This window comes from Oncorhynchus mykiss, chromosome 23 (assembly GCF_057628025.1).
Source record: "Oncorhynchus mykiss isolate SJ-2025 chromosome 23, ASM5762802v1, whole genome shotgun sequence".
In the NCBI taxonomy this organism is placed as follows: Eukaryota; Metazoa; Chordata; class Actinopteri; order Salmoniformes; family Salmonidae; genus Oncorhynchus; species Oncorhynchus mykiss.
In genome coordinates this window covers 6566095-6578519 of record NC_143044.1, presented here as the reverse complement: position 1 = coordinate 6578519, position 12425 = coordinate 6566095, and the positions used below count along the sequence as shown (strand labels likewise).

At 43.0% G+C, this 12425-nt stretch overlaps 1 protein-coding gene across 1 annotated transcript in view; it reads right to left on the bottom strand.

Moving 5' to 3' along the window:
• LOC149972479 (tRNA (32-2'-O)-methyltransferase regulator THADA-like) overlaps positions 1–12425 on the bottom strand; it is a 109859-nt gene that overhangs the window by 76503 nt on the left and 20931 nt on the right. Inside the window, exon 9 of the mRNA XM_090218045.1 lies at positions 1731–1829. The gene's annotated coding sequence lies outside the window, so the exon portion shown is untranslated. The remainder of the gene's footprint in view (positions 1–1730; positions 1830–12425) is intronic.

The window sequence follows — 12425 nt, the reverse complement described above, 5'->3', positions numbered from 1 at the left end:
ATCCACAGTAAAACAAGTCCTATATCGACATAACCTGAAAGGCCGCTCAGCAAGGAAGAACCTACTGCTCCAAAACTGCCATAAAAAAAGCCAGACTACAGTTTGCAACTGCACATGGGGACAAAGATCGTACTTTTTGGAGAAATGTCCTCTGGTCTGATGAAACAAAAATAGAACTGTGTGGCCATTATGACCATTGTTATGTTTGGAGGAAAAAGGGGGAGGCTTGCAAGCCGAAGAACACCATCCCAACCGTGAAGCACGGGGGTGGCAGCATCATGTTGTTGGGGTGCTTTGCTGTAGGAGGGACTTGTGCACTTCACAAAATAGATGGCACCATGAGTTAGGAAAATTATATATTGAAGCAACATCAAGACATCAGTTAAAGTTAAAAGTTAAAGCTTGGTCGCAAATGGGTCTTCCAAATGGACAATGACCCATGCATACTTCCAAAGTTGTGGCAAAATGGCTTAAGGACAACAAAGTCAAGGTATTGGAGTGGCCATCACAAACCCCTGACCTCAATAAAAAAAAAACTTGTGGGCAGAACTGAAAAAGGAGTGTGCGAGCAAGGAGGCCTACAAACCTGACTCAGTTACACCAGCTCTGTCAGGAGGAATGGGCCAAAATTCACCCAACTTATTGTGGAAAGCTTGTGGAAGGCTACCCAAAACGTTTGACCCAAATTAAACAATTTAAAGGCAATGCGACCAAATACTAATTGAGTGCATGTAAACTTCTGACCCACTGGGAATGTGATGAAAGAAATAAAAGCTGAAATAAAATCACTCAACTATTATTCTGACATTTCACATTCTTAAAATAAAGTGGTGATCCTACAGGAAATGTTTACTAGGATTAAATGTCAGCAACTGTGAAAAACTGAGTTTAAATGTATTTGGCTAAGGTGTATGTAAACTTCTGACTTCAACTGTAAGTGTCTTATATCGGCTGAAAGCTTAAACTCTTGTTAATCAAATTTTCGCCTACCATATCTATTGTGTTACATTCTCCTACATTATTTTTACATTTCTACAAAATTCAAAGTGTTTTCTTTCCAATGGTACCAATTATATGCATATCCTGGCTTCAGGGCCTGAGCTACAGGCAGTTTACTTTGGGCATGTCATTCAGATAGGGCTCAGCCCCTTTATTCTCCACTTCCTAACAGGTCAAGGAAACTGATTTTGTGCCATAGAGCGAGGCACTGAACCTGAAAAGCTTTGGAGAAGCGTATGCATACATATGCTGAATAGAGAAATAATTGAAATGCCTGAATGATTTGATGAGGGGAATGTTCTTGTGGGTTGGTGTCGGAACTAGGGAGTGTATACGTGTGCAAGTGTGTGTGTGTGTGTTGGGCCTGTGTTTGGAGGGAGAGCGTTGGGGTGGAAACAGCAGTCCTGATGGTATGCACGGAGCTGGGTTATGGGGTGTTGATTGTGGGGTGCTTAACTGCCCGCCTTTTGAAGCTCAGTTATGTTTCTGGGGTGGTATGTTCCACTGGGCTGTGGGAGATGGCAGTGTGGGTGTGTGTGTGTGCCTTGCCCTTTGCCCATCCTCCACAGTGGATTGCTTGATCTGGCCAGCTTGGTCCACTACCCCTTGTAAAACAGAGCAGCACATTTCTCCCCAGCTGCGGCCTGAGCCTCCCAAGTGTGCCGCTTTGGTACTGATGTGGATAGAGCGTGCGCACACACACACACACACACACCCTTCCACTCACTCACCTGTACAGCATGTAGGTGATATGTACAAAGCCCACGTAGGCCAGCTTAAAAGGCCCCTCGGTGACAAGACTGGAGGAGCTGCTGACTGACCCACTTCAACTGAGATGGGTGAGAGGGGTACAGAAACAGAGGTGGGGGTAGAGGGAACATAAGTCCAATTCCTCTGGATGAGTTACAAGTGGGTAGGTAAACAAGCATGTAAAAGTTATAGTAATGATTGACAGATTTCAATATCATTAAATTGGGTTCATTGTCAGTAATTAGTTACTATATATGATTGCATGGGGTGATGTAATTAACTTCTAGAACATCAACACAGCCCACGTGTGTTTCTGTAGTTCGTCAACATGTGGGGGTGTTCCAGGTGAGGTAAAGCAGGGTGGGGCTGGCTGAGGCCTTTGTGCCCTGTCATTACACTGTGGCATCACTACCACAGGCGGTGCCCAGGCGCCGTGCCAGACTGGGGTGGCACAGGGGGCACAGGGAGGGACGGAGGGATGGGTATAGCTCTGTGGGAATGAGAATGGGATACTTCTAGTTCCACATACCCTCTTGAGTTTCGTCACACAACCTGGTTGGACTTTTCCCCTCTAAAAGGCGGAGATTTGGACAGGCATCTTTCAGCACTGCCCTGAATAAGGACTCCAGTCTGCTCTCCTTGTCACATGGTTTATAAAGCAGACACACACTACAAAATAAAACACTCACCGACAACCTACCAGCACCCATCACCCCAGGTCAAAATGGTTTTAAATCTTTTTTTTTTCAAGTAATACATTTAAAAATGTCACATCTCAACTGTAATATGTTAAGTTTGACACATATTTTACCATCCTAGTTTAATTTAATGAATAGTATTTATTCAGCTCTTTCTCTGGGTTGAATGCGCTAATGGTCTGTGACTTCTACACTACAGCACCTATGGACTTTTCCTGCTCTGCACTGTCCCTGAATCTTGACCCTTACTTAAGGTGTACTGCGGTCAACATTGTACATGCCACATTCACAAGGTCAATGTTGAGCATTTTCCCTGGTCTTACTTCCTCGATTGCCCTGCTCTCTTCTTAGCCCGTTACATAATCCCCCTGGGCTTCCAGTCAATGGCATCAGATCAACAACAACAACAGTAGCAGTAGTAGCATCAGCAGCAGCTTTCCCTCCTTAAGGCTCTTACACCCGCCACAACGCCAGGCCGCAAGGCCCGGCAGCCAACCCAGTTTTCAGGAGGAAAAGCTGCTATGTGGGTCACTGACACAGCCCTATGTAATTAGGACTTTGGGAAACAGCCTCTCCGCTTGCAGACGCTTTTCTGGGAAATGGGAGCATTGCAAACAGGAAGTGTCCAGTCTAAATTAAGTTCCCCCACCAACCAGGATCCCGAGTGAAACTTTAACGATTACACAAACGCCTTACACCTTAAATAACTGCCCCCCCCCTCCTCCTCTTCCACATGCCACAGCCCAGCTCAGCGGTCACTGCCCTCCCGGAGTAACTTTCACTAGGGTTTTACTGCAGTGAGGTCAGCTCTGTCCTCAGGCTGCACTCTAGACTCAGGGTTGTTACTGAGTGGGTCCGATGAAACAGTCATCGGGTTGGTACTGCAGTGGTTAAATTGGTAATGCACTGCAATACAGTAGGGTGCAACAAAGGTTGGGGCAATAGTGTCAGATGGGTTGATGGGGCATGAACTTGTTGAGTTTGTCACCCCAGGGTTGGGTCTAAAGTTCATGGAGTATGTATGTAAAGGACAACTCCGACACTTTTCCACCTCATATTCATTATCTCGAGCACCAAACCATGTGAAATGAACGTATTTATGTTTTGTCTAAAAAAATATAGCATTAAAAATACATTTTCAAACACTATTGAGATATGCGGTGATGTGGGGAGCAAAACAATTGCCTCCCTTTTAATCCTACCCTGTGATGTTACATAGAAGCATTTATTAGAACCTTCTTATCTTTATAACTTTAGATCATAGAAACGTGCCATTTCCACATACGTAGACACTGGTTTGGTACTCGAGATAATGAATATGAGGTTGAAAAGTGGCGGAGTTGTCCTTTAAGAGGAAGTGACGCATGAGTTTGACAGTTTACACAAACGATTCTCAACTGGTGGCTCTCGACCAGCTGCGTGGTTGCGTGTGAAAAAAAATGAACGTTTTGATGAAAAATACCCCAGTATGAATTTAATATGACTAAACCAGGTAGAAAGTGATTCAATCATTTTAAATCTCTGAACTACATTTCTTCAACATAGAGCTATTAGCAGAGCTACAGTATTAAGTGGTTTATTTTGTGGGCTCAAAACAGTAAGCTTATTAACATTCTTCATCAAGAATATGGGCAAAATTATTGACAATGAAAAAAAGGTGGGAATGTTTTTGCCTCTGTACATAATTGTTACATTTACTATAGCATTAAAAATACTTTTCCAGATTGCATTTTGGCGATGTGAATATTGGGTCACGACAGACAACCTGGTTAAAATTTGGGTCCTGAGGCAAAACCAGTTGAGAACCACTGCTTCCTCCTCACCTTAGTTCCTGTTCCTTTTATAAATGTGTTTGGGAAATATGACCCACACATTAACAGATACTATCAGCCATCCTAAAAAGCTGAGAGAGAGCGAGAACGCGTGAGAAAGAGAGGGAGAGTCACAGCACCTAGTTGAGCTGCAGTAAGACACTGCCCCCTATCTTAAAGCTAATTTCTCTAGTCTAGCTTAGACTTAGGCCTCTCCAAATGTCCAGAGGCAAGACTGAAGACTCTGTCTCCACTGTAGACCAAACTGTCCATCTATTCCAGGCCAGGCCAAACAAACACTACAGCTGTGAAAACATGGAGGACCTTGGATTCACACCAGCTCACTAGTGGTCTATCACACACACACACACAAAACCCCTCTTAAGATAGAGACATATCCCAGAATGCCGCCCAGGATAAAAATGCTTTATCTCCTGGCTCCGTTTACCGTATCTGTCTACCATCTGAAGCCCAGGCAGTGCCGTGAATACGAAGGACTAAATACCATCGGCCAGCCGCCGTGACTAATGATTAACATTGCTACGGTGCAGACGAGGAGCAGAAACATCTGCCACGTCGCCATGGCAAAGGAGTGCGCTGGCAAAGGCCACGGGAGGTTGACGGCACGCGTGTTGGAAAGATGTCTCGCGCCGTCATAAATAAACAAACTCACACGCGTAGTAGCATTGACTGAGCGTGCCATCTCTGTGGTAGGTTAGAAAGTGTTGGTCTGTGCAGAAAAGACCAGAACCACTCCACAAACACAAAACTGGACCCGTCGCACTGACATTTAAACATTACCACATAGAGAAGAGGAAGAGGGAAAGAGAGCGAGAGCAAGAGAAAAGAAAAGACGTAGAGAGAAAGAGCTACCGTGACAAAAAGACTAAAGCTGGTAGGAGTACTGTTGAGGACAGTGGTGTCTCTCCATCACAGGTGAAGGATCTTTTAAACAAACATAAATAATTGTACAAGCAGCCGTTACAACAATAAAATTGCTTCAAGTGTAGTGTCCAAACACTGGTGGAGTCAACTAATACAATTATGATCTGACCAGAGAGGTCTAGGACCTTAAGCACAGTTTGCTGTTCTCCCAGGTTCAGCTCAATGACTTTAAACAGGAAAAACAGCAAGATGACGACAATCTCTAAGGCACTGAGAGAGGAAGGACATTAGTATGTGAGCCCATGATAACAATGAAGGGAAAAAAATTTGGATGATCTACAGGAACAATCAAGGCAGGGCAACATTGTCGTGGTTGGAATTGCCGAATCTCCACATGAGACCTGGACGGCGTCTGAGGACAAAGTGAGGAAAATGATCACTGAGAAACTGAAGATGGACAACACGAAAATTGACGTTGAGCGCACACACAGGACTAGACAACCCACTACCGGGCCAGGTGACAGGCCCAGGTCAATAGTGGTCAAGTTCCTGAGGTTCAAGGACAAGGTAGCTGTTCTAGATAGAGCCAAGAACTTGAGAGGAACGTGCATCTTCTTCAACAAGGACTATCCGGAAGCTGTGAGCCAGAAGAGGAAAGAACTTATCCCAGCCATGAAAGCTGACAGAATGCGTGGGGACATTGCTTACATCCGCTATGACAGGTTCATTGTCCATCCTCCCTCCCAAAAGCCTGGAAGGGATGAGAGAGCCTGTGGGTTCGTAGCTTCAACTCCACAGCACACACATCCACTTACACACACCAACTGGAATGCTGAATAATTATTTTAAAAATTCTTACTTTGTTTGTTCTTTTCCATATTTTGTCCATCTCTGATAAGCTAAGGACAGGGCTAAAAATAGCAAATATTAATATATGTAGCCTTAGAAATGTTGACGAAATCAATGACTTGCTAATATTCACACTGTGTATTAGCTATTTCTGAGACTCACTTAAAAAAATGCATTTTATGATACAGCATTAGCAATACAAGGATATAACATCGACAGAAGACACAGGAATACCTATGGGGGAGCTGTTGCTGCATACAGTGCCTTCATAGAGTATTCAGACCCATTTACTTTTTCCACATTTTGTTAAGTTACAGCCGTATTCTAAAATAAATATTTTTTTCATTCTCAATCTACACACAATACCCCATAATGAAAAAGAGAAGAGGTTTTTCAATTATTTTTTTTGTAAACAGGACAATAACCCAACAAGTCTCTGATCAGTCTCCTCCTTGCCCAGTCATTCAGTTTGGAGGGACGGCCTGATCTGTGCAGGGTCTGGGTGGTGCCATACGCCTTCACTTCTCAATAATGGTCTTAACTGCGCTCCAATGGATAGACAAAGCCTTTGAAATCTTTTAATATCCATCCACTGACTTGTGCCTTTCCAAAACTTTGTATCATATCTTTTGAAAGTACCTTTCCGCCCGTAGTGGATTCTTTGCTTGAATTGCACTACTAAGCAGTGAGGTCCTCTATGAACATCGGCTTTTATTCTGAACTAATCAAAGTCACTACAATTGATCGGTTTAGTTTTTTTGAAAAAACAATTGCTTGGATATTGGGGTTTACTGTGTGTAAATAAAGCAGTAAAGGCTGTAAGTTAACAAAAAGGTGAACATTTTGAAAGGGGGTGGTGACTTTCTACACCCACTGTATTAACATAATAAAAAATAATAAAAAAATCAGCAGAGGGCGATATCACCCTCTGCGGTGAAAGGAGGCAGAGCTAGAGCGGTGTTTGTCAGACATCTCACAAAAATCGTATGTAGCGTCCAAACGATTTGGCCAACAAACTACCCTCTGCGGTAAGATGAGACTCTCATGCACACGATGGTCATCTCCATTTTGCTCTAGGATGGCTACAAGCCTCACAAGACTCATCTGAAGATTCCTGGTACCAGTTTTTTTTATGTATACTGTACTACTCCCTTCACAGAACAGCGCAAGCTGGCTCTAAAAATAATAGAAAGAGGAGTGGGAGGCCCCGGTGCACAACTGAGCAAGAGGACAAGTACATTAGAGTGTCTAGTTTGAGAAACAGATGCCTCAAGTCCTCAACTGGCAGCTTCATTAAATAGTACCCGCAAAACACCAGTATCAACGACAACAGTGAGGAGGCGTCTCTGGGATGCTGGCCTTCTAGGCAGAGTTCCTCTGTCCGGTGTCTGTGTTTTTTTTTTACCATCTTAATCTTTTATTTTTATTGGCCAGTCTGAGATATGGCCATTTCTTTACAACTATGCCTAGAAGGCCAGCATCACGTAGTCGCCTCTTGGCTAAGAGTTGAGGCAAAGAATGACTGGATTATTGAAACAACAATTCCAAATTGTTTGCATAGTAAACTTACACACAGCACTGGCACACACAATTATCCCACCAGACATACCTACAGGGGTCTTTTCACAGTCCCCAGGTAAAGAACAAATTCAAGGAAACATACAGTATTATACAGAGCCATCATATAGCACAACTGAACAGCAAACCTGGTTTAAAAAACAAAACAAATAAAGCAACACCTCACGGCACAAGGCTTCTCCCCGTGACCTACTTTGTAGGCTTCTCCCGTGGTGGCTGCTGAGGGGAGGACAGCTCATAATAATGGCTGGAACAGAGCAAATGGAATGGCATCGAACACACGGAAACCATGTGTTTGATCTATTTGATACAATTTCACTGATTTCGTTCCAGCCATTACCACAAGCCAGTCCTCGCCAATTGACCAACAACCTTTGATGTACTGACATGCCTCTGTAACGGAGATGCAAACACACTACATGTTCATGTTTTACCTTTATTTAAATTGTATAGTCTTTTGTCTGTAATGTTTTTTTCGTTATGTGTCGGACCCATATAAGACTGTCGCCACTGGCGTCGGCTAATGGATCCTAATAAAACAAAAAAATGACGAGCAGACCCAGAACAGCTGATTATGGAAGTCATTTTTATATGCTTAAATTGACCAGATGCAGTTTAGATGCTCAAGAAGCGACGACAAGTCGCTGGCCTGAGGGTAAGGTAGGGTGTGTCTAAAGACCAAACAGGCTGTGTGTTTGCTATGTGGACAGGCGGAAGGTAGGGGGGGGGGGGTCTAGGGACTTTTTTGTGTTTACCTCTTCAGGGAGAGAGCGGTGGTGATGGAAGTGATTTGGAAAGAATGCGAGGCAAGTTGGGAACCAAGGCAATTGTGGGCGTTAAACAGTGGGTCGGCCTAAAAGGAAAGCTTTCCGCTAAGCGAGGGCGGATGCTAATTGAAGACAGTTGCAGCGTGGTGACACATATTCACGTTGTTTTTCACTACAGTAGACACACAGTAAACATGCCATCCCTAAACACTACCTCCAGGCCCACATGCATGCTGGGAGCACTGAGGGACAGAGTGGGTTGGCATGTGTGTAGCTGGATGTTAACAACAGCGTACAATTAACTGGGAGTGTGTTTTACTGGTATTACGTTCAAGCATGTATTCAGTGAGTGTGAGGTTGTGTTTACATATGATTCTGGATCTCTCAAGTGAGGTGTAAGACGGACATTCCTAATTCCCAGGAGAGACATTTGAAACGCTTTTCTTTTTTGAACATATGAACTTTCATGTACCTTAATAACTGGCCACCCCTCATAGCCTGGTTCCTCTCTAGGTTTCTTCTACACCGGCATTGCTTGCGGTTTTAGGCTGAGTTTCTGTACAGCACTTTGTGACATCAACTGGTGTAAGAAGGGCTATATAAATACATTTGATTGATAGCAGGTGATCTGTAAAATCTCACAGAGAAACAATTGATTCTTTCTGGCTAGCCTTAATTGGCTGAGATTATGGAGGGGCTGCATGCTGAGAGATGAGTCCTGATTGGTCGGCCATGCCACAAGTTACTGTCTGTAACATAATGGGGGTTTCCCTGATCAGTTTACGACAGGTGCGAAGATTCTTGGAATATTGAACACAGTCAATGTGAACTGGAGCGATATGACTAGAGCTGTGGCTGTCATGAAATGTTGTCAGCCGGCTATTGTCATGCAAAAGACTGCCGGTCTCACGGTAATTGACCGTTAATAAAACAAACACATTTAGCATCTCCAGACCTCCATGCATACAAGCCGCTGATGCACGCCTTTGGAAAATCTAAATTTAATAAAGTCTAATAAATCAATTTAATATATACCATCACAATAAATCTATTATTTTACTCAGGTCTAAAGGTCTAAAGAAACATTATGATATATGGAGAAAATGTATTTCAGAAGAACAGAATATGAGTTGGCCTACTGTATGTTATCTGGCTATGCACCATGTGGTAGGCGTGTTCATTTAGCAGATAGCATATCCTCAAATTCCATGCCACTATATCATATAACTTTATAGTAATAATAATAATAATAATATAATTTAATTTAGCTGAATAAAATAGAAAGGACATTTTTTCCATTCTGGAGCGAGTGTGCGAATATGAAGTGGCTACGCTAGATTGAGTTATTTGGCAACTTTAGTTGTGAATGATACAAGCCTTCGAATGTCTTAGAAATTAAAACATGGGCCTCCCGCAGTGCAGTGGTCTAGGGCACTGCATTGCAGTGCTAGCTGTGCCACCAGACTCTGGGTTCCAGCCCAGGCTCTGTCGCAGCCGGCCGCGACCGGGAGGTCCGTGGGGCGACGCACAATTGGCCCAGCGTCATCTGGGTTAGGGAGGGTTTGGCCGGTAGGGATATCCTTGTCTCATCACGCACTAGCGACTCCTGTGGCGGGCCGGGCGCAGTGCGCGCTAACCAGGTCGCCAGGTGCTTCCTCCGACACATTGGTGCGGCTGGCTTCCGGGTTGGATGCGCGCTGTGTTAAGAAGGGGTTTCGGAGGACACATGGTTCTGGAAAGGCACTTTCGACCTTCGTCTCTCCCGAGCCATGATGCGACTATTGACGATTTGAGAAAAACTTGTGCTCTGTTCCTTGCTGTTCTCTGCACATGCTGTTCTCTCGTCAAGTGATCATATTTTTACACTATTCTCAATTTAATCTTGTCTTTACTAATATGTAAAATTAGTTTAGACTTAGAATGGCCCATTATCCAATGGGCAAGACAAAAAATACAGACAGGCCACTTTCCCTCGGTACGTTTTTCACTAATGTCTTCCACTCATGTCGGTTAGACTACTCCGATAATTTCACTGCCCAACAGGTAATATTCTGCCCAAACTCTGTATGCCATGGGTTCTCCAACCCTGTTCCTGCAGCTACCCCATATTTAATTTGGGAAACCAAGTGAAATCTGTTCGGGAACATCGATGGTAACCTTTCCACAATGAAACATATTGAATTAAACTGTTGAAAGCCCCCCCTCTCTGCGCTCTGGAGAAAGGAATGACAGAGAGATGGAAACTCACTGTGGTGAGATTCTGTAGCTAAACGGTAATGTGGCAGTCTATTAATTATTATAGAATTTTTTTTAAAGGCCTATTAGTAGGATATTCGAAATCAAATACAAATTCACTATAATTGTAGACCAAATATGAATGTTAAATTTAGGTTAGACCAATTTTGTACCAAAGATACCTTAAATCAGTATTTTGTTAATGTTTTTCTGAAACGTGTAATATGCAGTAGGCTTTGGATTTTATAAACGTCATAATCATTCATTTAATTGTTTTTAATGTAATTTTAATGCATTTACATTGATGTCAGAGTGGTTAGAGGGACAATAGAGCTCTGAGCACCAGACCATTAGTGATCTCATGAACATTAGCGAGTTGAGTACTACAAACGCATGCGCAGAGTACATAAGAGGAGATTACCGCGACTCAACGGTCACGTAGAACTTTACTGCGGCCACGACGCAAAACTGCCGGTGTGAAGGTAATACGGTCACCACAACAACCCTAGACATGACACAACGTCCCGAAAAAGCTGAGCAGACAAAAACGCACACGACAGAGGACCTTTTACTTAGCCAAAGTAGTTCCAGTCTGCCGTGAAGCATTCAACCATGTATATGGGTAAGAGTCTAACGTCAGCTTCATGTAAAGACATTATTCATATCTCATTTTGTTATAAAGTCATTTGCATTGCTAGTTAAAGCCTACTGTTAGCTAGCTGAATGGGTAGCTAACGTTAGCTAGCCAACATTTAACCTAGCTAGCTAGCTAAAATCAGTTGCTTGGTATCCAACGCCAGCTAACGTTAAAAATCGTATCTTATTTTGTCAAAAAATCTGTTTGAATTGCTAGTTACAGCCTACTGTTAGCTAGCTTTACATGCATATTAAAACTACATAATTTCATGCATGGTGGCTGCCTAGCTGAGTGTATGAGAAAGATTATTGCTTAACTATATCGGTTGGGATTATGGTTCATGAACTTGTTTAGCTAGCTACAGTGCCTTCGGAAAGTATTCAGACCCCTTGAATTTCCCACATTTTGTTACGTTACAGCCTTATTCTAAAAGCGATTACACACACACACACACAATACCCCATGACAAAGCGTAAACAGGTTTAGACTTTTTGAAAATGTATTAAAAATAAAACAGAAATACCTTATTTACATAAGTATTCAGAACCTTTGCAATGAGATTCGAAATTGAGCTCTGTTTCCATTGAGATGTTTCTACAACTTGAGGGGAGTCCAATTGATTGGACATGATTTGGAAAGGCACACGTCTATATAAAAAGGTCCAAATGTTGACAGTACATGTCAGAGCAAAAACCAAGTCATGAGGTCGAAGGAATTGTCTGTAGAGCTCAGAGACAGGATTGTGTCGAGGCACAGATCTGGGGTACCAAAACATTTATGCAGCACTGAAGGTCCCCAATAACACAGTGGCCTCTATCATTCTTAAATGAAGGAGGTTTGGAACCGCCAAGACTCTTCCTAGAGCTGGCCACCCAGAAAAAAAAGTTAGATATCAGGGGAGAAGGGCCTTGCTCAGGACCTCTGAGACTATCACAGTGCAGGTGCATTTATACGGAGACTTGATTACACACAGGTGGACTGTATTTATCATCATTAGTCATTTAGGTCAACATTGGATCATTCAGAGATCCTCACTGAACTTCTGGAGAGTTTGCTGCACTGAAAGTAAAGGGGCTGAATAATTTTGTACGCCCAATTTTTCAGTTTTTGATTTGTTAAAAGAGTTTGAAATATCCAATAAATGTCGTTCCACTTCATGATTGTGTCCCACTTGTTGTTGATTCTTCACAAAAAATACAGTTTTATATCTTTATGT